Source organism: Salmo salar, chromosome ssa09, assembly GCF_905237065.1.
Source record: "Salmo salar chromosome ssa09, Ssal_v3.1, whole genome shotgun sequence".
In the NCBI taxonomy this organism is placed as follows: Eukaryota; Metazoa; Chordata; class Actinopteri; order Salmoniformes; family Salmonidae; genus Salmo; species Salmo salar.
The window spans coordinates 83,793,476-83,805,975 of NC_059450.1; the positions used below are offsets into that span (position 1 = coordinate 83,793,476).

Consider the following 12,500-nt stretch of genomic DNA (forward strand, 5'->3'; position numbering starts at 1 on the left):
TCTCTTTCTCTCCTCCATCTCTTACACACACATGATCAATCTCTTTCTCTCTCTATTTCTGTCTCCCCCTGTCTCACCTCTCCCTACCTTCCCAAATTCTCCCAAAGTCTCCTCTCTCTTCCGTTCCCTCACTCCCACACTCTCTGTTCCTGTTTCTCACACAACAGGCTGCACATATTAGGAGGAAAGAGTGAGTTCATCTTGTAGTCGCTTATCCGTGTAGGCTTGCAGTGTGTGTGTGTGTGTGTGTGTGTGTGTGTGTGTGTGTGTGTGTGTGTGTGTGTGTGTGTGTGTGTGAGTGTGTGTGTGTGCATGCGTGCGTGTGTGTGTGTGTGTGTTTGTGTGTGTGTGTGTTCTCCCCTGACCTGTGCTCTTCAGTAGTCTTGCATACTGTTTTCTCCAGGCTACATTGAGCTTAGAGATTTGATTAGGCCAATATGTATACAGGAGATCCTGTTGAGATTCAAATGTGCATCCAAAAATAATCCAATCAATAAATGAGACAGGGAGAGATTGATGTGCACTGTTGTTAAAAAGAGAGACAGAGAGAAAAGGAGAGAGGGTGAGAGAGGGAGATACAGTGATAGAGGGAGAAAGAGAGAGAGAGAAACAGACCGGGAGACAGAGAGAGAGAGACAGAGAAACAGAGACACAGAGAGAGAGAGAGAAACAGAGACAGAGAGAGAAACAGAGACAGAGATAGATAGAGACAGAGAAACAGAGAGCGAGACAGAGACAGAAAGAAACAGAGAGAGACAGAGAGAAACAGAGAGAGAAACAGAGATAGAGAGAGAAACAGAGACAGAGAGAGAGAGAGAGACAGAGAGAAACAGAGACAGAGAGAGCATGTCATGGAGGGACATATACTCTAATGCGCATCTCTCCCTCTCTTGCCTCCCTCCCTCTCTCTCTCCCTCTGCCTCACTCTCTCTCACTCCCTCTCCCTCTCTGGTTTCCATGGTGACAGCTGTGCGCTGCAGAAATCACACCGATCTGAGACTGAGATAGAAGTGCTTCTCTCTTTCACACACACACACACACACACACACACACACACACACACACACACACACACACACACACACACACACACACACACACACACACACACACACACACACACACAGATATATATGCAGAACGCAACCCTAACATATGTTCATACATTCAGATCCCCTCCCGGTCTATAGATCCCCTCCCGGGCTATAGATCCCCTCCCGGTCTATAGATCCCCTCCCGGTCTATAGATCCCCTCCCGGTCTATAGATCCCATCCCGGTCTATAGATCCCCTCCCGGGCTATAGATCCCCTCCCGGTCTATAGATCCCCTCCCGGGCTATAGATCCCCTCCCGGTCTATAGATCCCCTCCCGGTCTATAGATCCCCTCCCGTTCTATAGATCCCCTCCCGGGCTATAGATCCCCTCCCGGTCTATAGATCCCCTCCCGGGCTATAGATCCCCTCCCGGTCTATAGATCCCCTCCCGGTCTATAGATCCCCTCCCGGGCTATAGATCCCCTCCCGGTCTATAGATCCCCTCCCGGTCTATAGATCCCCTCCCGGTCTATAGATCCCCTCCCGGTCTATAGATCCCCTCCCGGGCTATAGATCCCCTCCCGGGCTATAGATCCCCTCCCGGTCTATAGATCCCCTCCCGGGCTATAGATCCCCTCCCGGTCTATAGATCCCCTCCCGGGCTATAGATCCCCTCCCGGGCTATAGATCCCCTCCCGGTCTATAGATCCCCTCCCGGGCTATAGATCCCCTCCCGGTCTATAGATCCCCTCCCGGTCTATAGATCTCCTCCCTCCATGTGTCCATGTGCTTTGTTTCTCAACATGAGTTGGCTTGGCACTGTGACACACACCCTGCTGTGAACAGTCCTAATTGATTTGGCTTTCATATCACTCTCTGTTATTGAATCACGCTTACAAAAAAATCTGATCAATTTTGTTGCTGCCTTTCTCTGGAGGGAGAGAAGAAGGGGAAGAGGGGGAGAGAAGATGGAGAGGAGTGGAGGGAGGAGGGGGGAGGCAGTGTGAGCGTCAGCTGACCTTGAGAGGACCCCTTGATGGAATGCTGTGAGTGCTGGTCATGTCTGATTGGTCTGATTGTGTTCTATTCCGGCTAGGCCCTGCCCCATGTGTTCGAACAGCAGCATCCTCAGATCACTCAATGATATAGAAGGCTCGGCTCAGCAAGTTTGGTATCACACACACAGTGCCAGGTGTGTATGTGTGCATCTGTGTACAGTGCGTAAAGTGTGTATACAATATTTCCCAGATGTCTTTGATTCATTATTAGAGAGAAAGGGAGAGGACGGTATGTGGAGAGAGAGATGCTCAGTTTAAGGGGAGAGGACTGTAAAGAGAGGATCATGATGGAGAGGGTAGTATAGAGAGAGAGAGGATCATTATGGAGAGGGTAGTATAGAGAGGGGATCACTATGGAGAGGGTAGTGTAGAGAGAGGGTCACTATGGAGAGGGTATTACAGAGAGAAGATACTAATGAAGAGGGTAGTAAAGAGAGAGAGGATAATTATGGAGAGGGTTGTGTAGAGAGAGGATCATTATGGAGAAGGTAGTATAGAGAGGATCATTATGGAGAAGGTAGTATAGAGAGGATCATTATGGAGAGGGTAGTATAGAGAGGATCATTATGGAGAGGGTTGTGTAGAGAGAGGATCATTATGGAGAGGGTAGTATAGAGAGAGAGGATCATTATGGAGAGGGTAGTATAGAGAGAGGATCATTATGGAGAAGGTAGTATAGAGAGAGAGGATCATTATGGAGAGGGTAGTATAGAGAGAGGATCATTGTGGAGAGGGTAGTATAGAGAGAGAGGATCATTATGGAGAGGGTAGTATAGAGAGAGGATCATTATGGAGAGGGTAGTATAGAGAGAGGATCATTGTGGAGAGGGTAGTATAGAGAGAGAGGATCATTATGGAGAGGGTAGTATAGAGAGAGAGGATCATTATGGAGAGGGTAGTATAGAGAGAGGGGATCATTATGGAGAGGGTAGTATAGAGAGAGAGGATCATTATGGAGAGGGTAGTGTAGAGAGAGAGGATCATTATGGAGAGGGTTGTGTAGAGAGAGGATCATTATGGAGAAGGTAGTATAGAGAGAGGATCATTATGGAGAAGGTAGTATAGAGAGAGAGGATCATTATGGAGAGGGTAGTATAGAGAGAGAGGATCATTATGGAGAGGGTTGTGTAGAGAGAGGATCATTATGGAGAAGGTAGTATAGAGAGAGGATCATTATGGAGAAGGTAGTATAGAGAGAGAGGATCATTATGGAGAGGGTTGTGTAGAGAGAGGATCATTATGGAGAAGGTAGTATAGAGAGAGGATCATTGTGGAGAGGGTAGTATAGAGAGAGAGGATCATTATGGAGAGGGTAGTATAGAGAGAGGGGATCATTATGGAGAGGGTAGTATAGAGAGAGAGGATCATTATGGAGAGGGTAGTATAGAGAGAGGATCATTATGGAGAGGGTAGTATAGAGAGAGAGGATCATTATGGAGAGGGTAGTATAGAGAGAGGGGATCATTATGGAGAGGGTAGTATAGAGAGAGAGGATCATTATGGAGAAGGTAGTATAGAGAGAGGATCATTATGGAGAAGGTAGTATAGAGAGAGGATCATTATGGAGAAGGTAGTATAGAGAGAGAGGATCATTATGGAGAGGGTTGTGTAGAGAGAGGATCATTATGGAGAAGGTAGTATAGAGAGAGGATCATTATGGAGAAGGTAGTATAGAGAGAGGATCATTATGGAGAGGGTAGTATAGAGAGAGAGGATCATTATGGAGAGGGTTGTGTAGAGAGAGGATCATTATGGAGAGGGTTGTGTAGAGAGAGGATCATTATGGAGAGGGTTGTGTAGAGAGAGGATCATTATGGAGAAGGTAGTATAGAGAGAGGATCATTATGGAGAAGGTAGTATAGAGAGAGTATCATTATGGAGAAGGTAGTATAGAGAGAGTATCATTATGGAGAGGGTAGTATAGAGAGGATCATTATGGAGAGGGTTGTGTAGAGAGAGGATCATTATGGAGAGGGTTGTGTAGAGAGAGGATCATTATGGAGAAGGTAGAATAGAGAGGATCATTATGGAGAAGGTAGTATAGAGAGAGAGGATCATTATGGAGAGGGTTGTGTAGAGAGAGGATCATTATGGAGAAGGTAGAATAGAGAGGATCATTATGGAGAGGGTAGTATAGAGAGGATCATTATGGAGAAGGTAGTGTAGAGAGAGTATCATTATGGAGAGGGTTGTGTAGAGAGAGGATCATTATGGAGAGGGTAGTATAGAGAGAGGATCATTATGGAGAAGGTAGTATAGAGAGAGAGGATCATTATGGAGAAGGTAGTATAGAGAGAGGATCATTATGGAGAGGGTTGTGTAGAGAGAGGATCATTATGGAGAGGGTAGTGTAGAGAGAGGATCATTATGGAGAGGGTTGTGTAGAGAGAGGATCATTATGGAGAGGGTAGTATAGAGAGAGGATCATTATGGAGAGGGTTGTGTAGAGAGAGAGGATCATTATGGAGAGGGTTGTGTAGAGAGAGGATCATTATGGAGAGGGTAGTATAGAGAGAGGATCATTATGGAGAAGGTAGTATAGAGAGAGAGGATCATTATGGAGAGGGTAGTATAGAGAGAGAGGATCATTATGGAGAGGGTAGTATAGAGAGAGAGGATCATTATGGAGAGGGTAGTATAGAGAGAGAGGATCATTATGGAGAAGGTAGTATAGAGAGAGAGGATCATTATGGAGAAGGTAGTATAGAGAGAGGATCATTATGGAGAGGGTAGTATAGAGAGAGGATCATTATGGAGAGGGTTGTGTAGAGAGAGGATCATTATGGAGAGGTTTGTGTAGAGAGAGGATCATTATGGAGAAGGTAGTATAGAGAGAGAGAGAGAGGATCATTAAGCACATCCAAGATGGCCCTGCAGTAGGACGTGTGTATCTGTCTTTGTCTTATCCTGTGTAAATAGCCTGTCTTTTTCGTATATATCTTAATCTCACTTTCTATTTACGAACTAAATATACTTTCCTGCAACCCACCTCACCAAATGTGGTACGAATCTGCTATTTCTATTCCTTATAACTGGAACTTCTATCAGGAGCTAACCAGCTTTCTAGCTACTAGTCTTTGTTAGCCACGACTAGCGGTCATTGCCTTTTTTTCCCCGTCATCAGCCAGCCTTAGCTCGGACAACACCTGCCAGTCTGCACAGCGCGATATCAACCCGGAGCGTGTCAGACTGCTTCTCTACCATATTACTGGATTCCTGCTGCTCTGGATCATTACACCGGATCATTACTCCGGATCATCGTAGCTAGCTTGCTGCAAATGTGTGGCTACTGTTAGCTAACGCCTCTGTCCCAAAGCAAGCACCAGCTAGCCTTGAGTTAGCCTCGAGCTAGGCCCATATACCAGCTAATTCTAGGGCTACAATACCTCCTTTGCCAAATGGCCTGGACCCTTTATTGTTGACACAGAGCCCCGCCGATCCATCACGACTGGACAGCCGACATGATCGCCCGATGTGGTCTCAACAGGCTATTCTGTTACGATGTCGCCAAAGAACCAGCTCCTAGCCCCGGCCCACTAGCTTTTCTGAACGCTGTGTCCCCTGCTCGCCATGCGTAGTAATGACTACCGAACAGCACCCTAACTCACCTATTGCTGCTCTTTTGACCCTATGATCACTCGGCTACACAGCTGATACCCCCTGGACTGTTTCAATAACACGGTACCTGATTTTGTTTACCTGTCGGCCCCAGCCTCGAAATCAGGTCCTGTATGTACCTAACTGATCCGCTCTGCACATTCATCGCCATTTACCCGTTGTTGTCTTAGCTCTCCTGATCAACACCCGTGATTGCTTTATGCCTCTCTATAATGTCAATATGCCTTGTCTACTGCTGTCTTGGCTAGTTCTTATTGTTTTATTTCCCTGTAGAGCCGTCAGTCCCGCTCAACTTTCCTTAGATAGCTCTTTCGTCCCACCCTCCACACATGTGGAGACCTCACCTGGCTGAACTGGTGCCTCCAGAGATGAAACCACTCTCATCGTCACTCAACGCCTAGGTTTACCTCCACTGTACTTACATCCTAAAATACCCTTGTCTGTACATTATGCCTTGAATCTATTCTACCGCGCCCAGAAATCTGCTCCTTTTACTCCCTGTCCCCAACACACGAGACGACCAGTTCTTATAGCCTTTAGCCGAACCCTTATCCTACTCATTCTCTGTTCCTCTGGTGATGTAGAGGTAACCCAGGTCCTGTTGCCCCCAGTTCCACTCCTATCCCCCAGGCGTTGACTTCTTGTTGACTTCTGTAAACATAAAAGCCTTGGTTTCATGCATGTTAACATCAGAAGCTTCTTCCCTAAGTTTGTTTTATTCACTGCTTTAGCACACTCCACCAACCCGGATGTCCAAGCCGTGTCTGAATCCTGGCTTAGGAAGGCCACCAAAAATTCTGAAATGTCCATCCCCAACTACAACATTTTCCGCCAAGATAGAACTGCCAAAGGGGGCGCAGTTGCAATCTACTGCAGAGATAGTCTGCAGAGTTCTGTCATGCTATCCAGGTCTGTGCCCAAACAGTTCGAGCTTCTACTTTTAAAAATCCACCTTTCCAGAAACATGTCTCTCACTGTTGCCGCTTGTTATAGACCCCCCTCAACCCCTATCCTACCGATCCTTGACTTCGGCGATGTCATTTACAAAATAGCCACCAACACTACTCAGCAAATTGGATGTAGTCTATCACAGTGCCATCCGTTTTGTCACCAAAGCCCCATATACTACCCACCACTGCGACCTGTATGCTCTCGTTGGCTGGCCCTCGCTTCATATTCGTCACCAAACCCACTGGCTCCAGGTCATCTATAAGTCTTTGCTAGGTAAAGCTCCGCCTTATCTCAGCTCACTGGCCACCATAGCAGCACCCACCCGTAGCATGCGCTCCAGCAGGTATATTTAACTGGTCACCCCCAAAGCCAACTCCTCTTTGGCCGCCTTTCCTTACAGTTGTCTGCAATGACTGGAACGAATTGCAAAAATCACTGAAGCTGGAGACTTATATCTCCCTCACTAACTTTAAGCATTAGCTGTCAGAGCAGCTTACTGATCATTGCACCTGTACATAGCCCATCTGTACATTTCCCACCCAACTACCTCATCCCCATATTGTTAATATGTTTTATTATTTTGCTCCTTTGCACATTCATCCTTTGCACATTCATCTTCTGCACATCGATCACTCCAGTGTTTAATTGCTCAATTGTAATTATTTGCCACTATGGCCTATTTATTGTCTTACCTCCCTAATCTTACTACATTTGCCCACACTGTATATAGATTGTTTCTATTGTGTTATTGAGTGTATGTTTGTTTATCCCATGTGTAACTCGGTGTTGTTTGTTTCACACTGCTTTGCTTTATCTTGGCCAGGTCGTAGTTGTAAATTAGAACTTGTTCTCAACTGGCCTACCTGGTTAAATCAAGGTGAAATAAATAAATACATTAAAAAAAATTATGAAGAAGGTAGTATAGAGAGAGGATCATTATGGGGAGGGTAGTATAGAGAGAGAGGATCATTATGGAGAGGGTAGTATAGAGAGAGAGGATCATTATGGAGAGGGTAGTATAGAGAGAGAGGATCATTATGGAGAGGGTAGTATAGAGAGAGAGGATCATTATGGAGAGGGTAGTATAGAGAGAGAGGACCATTGTGGAAAGGGTAGTATAGAGAGAGAGAGGATCATTATGGAGAGGGTAGTATAGAGAGAGGATCATTATGGGGAGGGTAGTATAGAGAGGATCATTGTGGAGAGGGTAGTATAGAGAGAGAGAGGATCATTATGGAGAGGGTAGTATAGAGAGGATCATTGTGGAGAGGGTAGTAGGAGAGAGAGAGGATCATTGTGGAGAGGGTAGTGTGGAGAGAGAGAGGATCATTGTGGAGAGGGTAGTATAGAGAGAGAGAGGATCATTGTGGAGAGGGTAGTAGGAGAGAGAGAGGATCATTGTGGAGAGGGTAGTGTGGAGAGAGAGAGGATCATTGTGGAGAGGGTAGTAGGAGAGAGAAAGGATCATTGTGGAGAGGGTAGTGTGGAGAGAGAGAGGATCATTGTGGAGAGGGTAGTATAGAGAGAGAGAGGATCATTGTGGAGAGGGTAGTAGGAGAGAGAGAGGATCATTGTGGAGAGGGTAGTAGGAGAGAGAGAGGATCATTGTGGAGAGGGTAGTGTGGAGAGAGAGAGGATCATTGTGGAGAGGGTAGTATAGAGAGAGAGAGGATCATTGTGGAGAGGGTAGTAGGAGAGAGAGAGGATCATTGTGGAGAGGGTAGTATAGAGAGAGAGAGGATCATTGTGGAGAGGGTAGTATAGAGAGAGAGAGGATCATTGTGGAGAGGGTAGTAGGAGAGAGAGAGGATCATTGTGGAGAGGGTAGTGTGGAGAGAGAGAGGATCATTGTGGAGAGGGTAGTATAGAGAGAGACAGGACCATTATGGAAAGAGAGAAGGCAAGATGGTGATGCAATGAGGGCACTTTAACAACAGGGTTTGCTCTTGATTTTTTCTCAATTGTCGATGGACTGTGTGTGTGTGCGTGTATTCCTGTGTGTACATGTGTATGCTTGCGTATGTCCACTTGTGTGTGTATGTGTGCATGCCTGTGTGTGTGCAGCTATTCAATCACTATGCTGCTGTTGTCTCTTGTGTTTGTATTTCCTTTGTGCTCCCCTGCTCTGGCTCATGTCAGTGGATTTCCTTTGTGCTCCCCTGCTCTGGCTCATGTTAGTGGATTTCCTTTGTGCTCCCCTGCTGTGGCTCATGTCAGTGGATTTCCTTTGTGCTCCCCTGCTCTGGCTCATGTCAGTGGATTTCCTTTGTGCTCCCCTGCTCTTGCTCATGTCAGTGGATTTCCTTTGTGCTCCCCTGCTCTGGCTCATGTCAGTGGATTTCCTTTGTGCTCCCCTGCTCTTGCTCATGTCAGTGGATTTCCTTTGTGCTCCCCTGCTCTGGCTCATGTCAGTGGATTTCCTTTGTGCTCCCCTGCTCTGGCTCATGTCAGTGGATTTCCTTTGTGCTCCCCTGCTCTTGCTCATGTCAGTGGATTTCCTTTGTGCTCCCCTGCTCTGGCTCATGTCAGTGGATTTCCTTTGTGCTCCTCTGCTCTGGCTCATGTCAGTGGACTATGGAACACCGTTTGGGTCTTTGCTAGTCAAAAAAGATACACGTCAAATAACACTATTTCACGCGTCAAATCAGCTTTTAATTTGAAATGTCAAGTAACACAATTCTATTATAGAATGTCGTGTGTGCTGAATTTGCACGTGCAAGCCAAGCGCCACCACTACGATCAGTAGCACTGTCAAAGCTGTCAAAAAAAACTGTCTGCAAACACCGACCACGACATGTTTACAAATATCTTTGATACAAATGTTATTAGAAACTTCTGGGGTAGGTAGCTAGTTTTAGCGTGGTGCCATACTAGCTAGCAGCCTGCAAACAATGACCAGTAGAAACTGCAGTAATCTCCAATATTCTAAGCAATGATTTAGGAATCCATGTGAGTAAGTATTAGCTAGGTAGCCACTTGTTGTTCTCATATGAAAATAACTAGCTAGCCAGCTACCTAACCTTGTTGCCCAAAGCTAACGTTATAAGCAGCCAGCTAGCTCCAGTGATGCTTGACCAGACCGGGTTATGTATTGTGAAGGTAGCCACAATAAGGATTAGTCACAATAGTGTAATTTGCAGTTTGCCTTCTAAATAAAAGTCCCTCTTTGAAATTGACGCACAGGGTTACTGTTGGTGGAATCAGGCCATATTTACACTAGATAATGTTAAACCAGGTTGGAGTGATGGAATGTGGAGCAATGAATTGCCGTATCAGTCTACTTGGTAACACCCACAGAACACAACTGTGAAGAGTTTACGCAAATATTAGCATTGTAGCTCTTATTGCAGGACTTTGGCTGTAGGAAATCACCTCCCCAGTCAGCCTATTGTGCATATTGACATTCATATTGCACTCTACAGCCTTACCTAAGTATTTGGGATCAATGAAATGGGGTATCAGTCTACTTAGTACCCAAGTGCTTTTTTCGCGAAGACCTCCTAAGAGTTATCAGACTCCAAAACATCCAGGTTGTATTGTTTTTCCTCTGGAATAGTGTTCAATACTGAAAAACGGGTAGGGTTGTAGAGAACCGAAGGACCGTGAATGTAATAAGAAATCTTAGATGCTGGCTTAAGGCCGATAGAAACCTCTACAGAATGTCCGGTCAGAACAAGGATGAGGCGGATGTCCAGGTTAAGGTGAGTTTAATGGAAGAAGATGTCTACATTTACACATCACACACACATCTGACCACATCACACACACCACACACACATCTGACCACATCACACACACCACACACACATCTGACCACATCACACACACATCTGACCACATCACACACACATCTGACCACACCACACACACATCTGACCACATCACACACACATCTGACCACACCACACACACATCTGACCACATCACACACACATCTGACCACATCACACACACATCTGACCACATCACACACACCACACACACATCTGACCACATCACACACACATCTGACCACATCACACACACATCTGACCACTCATGGTTCAGATAACTGAGAATCATGTCCAGTGGGAATTGACTAACTATGGTTCAGAAAATAAAACGGAGAAAGAAAACTTAGGCTACAGCACTGCTATAATATGAATGAATAAGTACGTATATAACAGCTAGGACTATACACTACAGCAGGCATAAGGCCTAGTCACATGGCAATAGACTAAACAACCTATTGGACTTGAACACATGGAACTCAAATGTGCTCAATAAACATTACAGTAATGTTGAAATGTATATATATAGTATAAATGCAATGAGCATGAGTGATATACACTACCGGTTAAAAGTTTTAGAACACCTACTCATTCAAGGGTTTTTCTTTATTTTTCCTATTTTCTTCATTGTAGAATAATAGTGAAGACATCAAAGCTATGAAATAACACATATGGAATCATGTAGTAAACAAAAAAGTGTTAAACAAATCAAAATATATTTTATATTTGAAATTATTCAAATAGCCACCCTTTGCCTTGATAACAGCTTTGCACAATCTTGGTATTCTCTCAACCAGCTTCATCTGGAATGCTTTTTCAACAGGCGCAGCAGGTAGCCGGCAGGTAGCCTAGTGGTTGGACTAGTAAGCGAAAGGTTGCAAGATCAAATCCTCCGAGCTGACAAGGAAAAAATCTGTTCTTCTGCCCCTGAACAAGGCAGTTAACCTAGGCTGTCATTGAAAATAAGAATTTATTCTTAACTGACTTGCCTAGTTAAATAAAGGTAACATTAAAAAAAACATTTTTTTATCAGCTGACTGAAGCTGGCCGTTTTAACAAATACACGTAGTAGGTTGACTGGTACAATTAATGTAGCTAATTTCACAGTGGTTTCAGAGTCCAGCAATAAGAGCTACGGCGCTAATGTTCTGAAGGTGTTAAATTGTGTGCATAGGCCACAGGGAGTAAACTGATACCGGACTGCACTCTGGTCAAAGAGTGATGACAGACACAGAAGCCCAGTCTAGGAGTTTAATGATGAAATCATTGATGAGAGTATACATGTGGTCCGTGTACAGAGGAAAACAGGATAAAAAAAAATATAGAATTACTACAATGTATAAACAATATTACATTGAACAGTAGTGTCAGCAATCTCTATACACAATTGACAATAAGAGAAAATGAACACACCATAATTCCTCTCAAGAGAATTAACATTACAGTTACACCAACTGGTAGGCTAATTACATAAATGTACAAAATGGTAAGAGAACTGGTGAACAAAGTTACCCCTCTACATACAAATGTATTGTATTTACATATAACAATAGCAACAGGAATGTTATAAAATAAAGTATTTGTTCTGACTTACACTTCGTCAAAAACGCACAAATATCCCTGCAAATGAAAACGGTCTGATCTCCACGAAAGCCAACTGAACTGAGAAATACATTTTGTTTTTATACTAACAAGTGGTTGCCATGGTGAATAATCCAATAATAATTGGTAGGACACATGAAAGGAAACATCTAAGAGTTTACCGGAATCTCTAAATTAAAATAAATACTTGTAGATCCATAAAATGTTCTTTAGAGGATTCTAAATTAATATCTAAGGGGCTTTTATACAGGTGTCACTGAGTAGACTGATACCCCATGTCATTGATCCACAATCCGTAGGTAAGGCTATACAGTGAAATAAGTATGCCCCCAATGCAATTCTAAAGTTTAATACATCCAGTGTGATTTCAACAGATTTTTGTCATATTCACAAATTATTGTCTTTTGTTGAAATTATATAAAAACATTCAAAACTCGTTTAGCATGATCTATTCCATTATGGCGCT

General features: G+C 44.3%; 1 protein-coding gene across 2 annotated transcripts in view; it reads left to right on the forward strand.

The window, feature by feature from the left end:
* The window catches only part of LOC106612118 (pro-neuregulin-2, membrane-bound isoform), an 89,505-nt gene that overhangs the window by 9,782 nt on the left and 67,223 nt on the right, over positions 1-12,500 (forward strand). The window contains exon 1 of one of the 2 annotated variants that reach the window (XM_045724122.1): positions 9,843-10,363. The exons of the other annotated variant lie outside the window; for it this stretch is intronic. The gene's annotated coding sequence lies outside the window, so the exon portion shown is untranslated. Of the gene's footprint in view, positions 1-9,842; positions 10,364-12,500 lie in introns of those variants that run through there. 2 annotated transcript variants of the gene reach the window in all.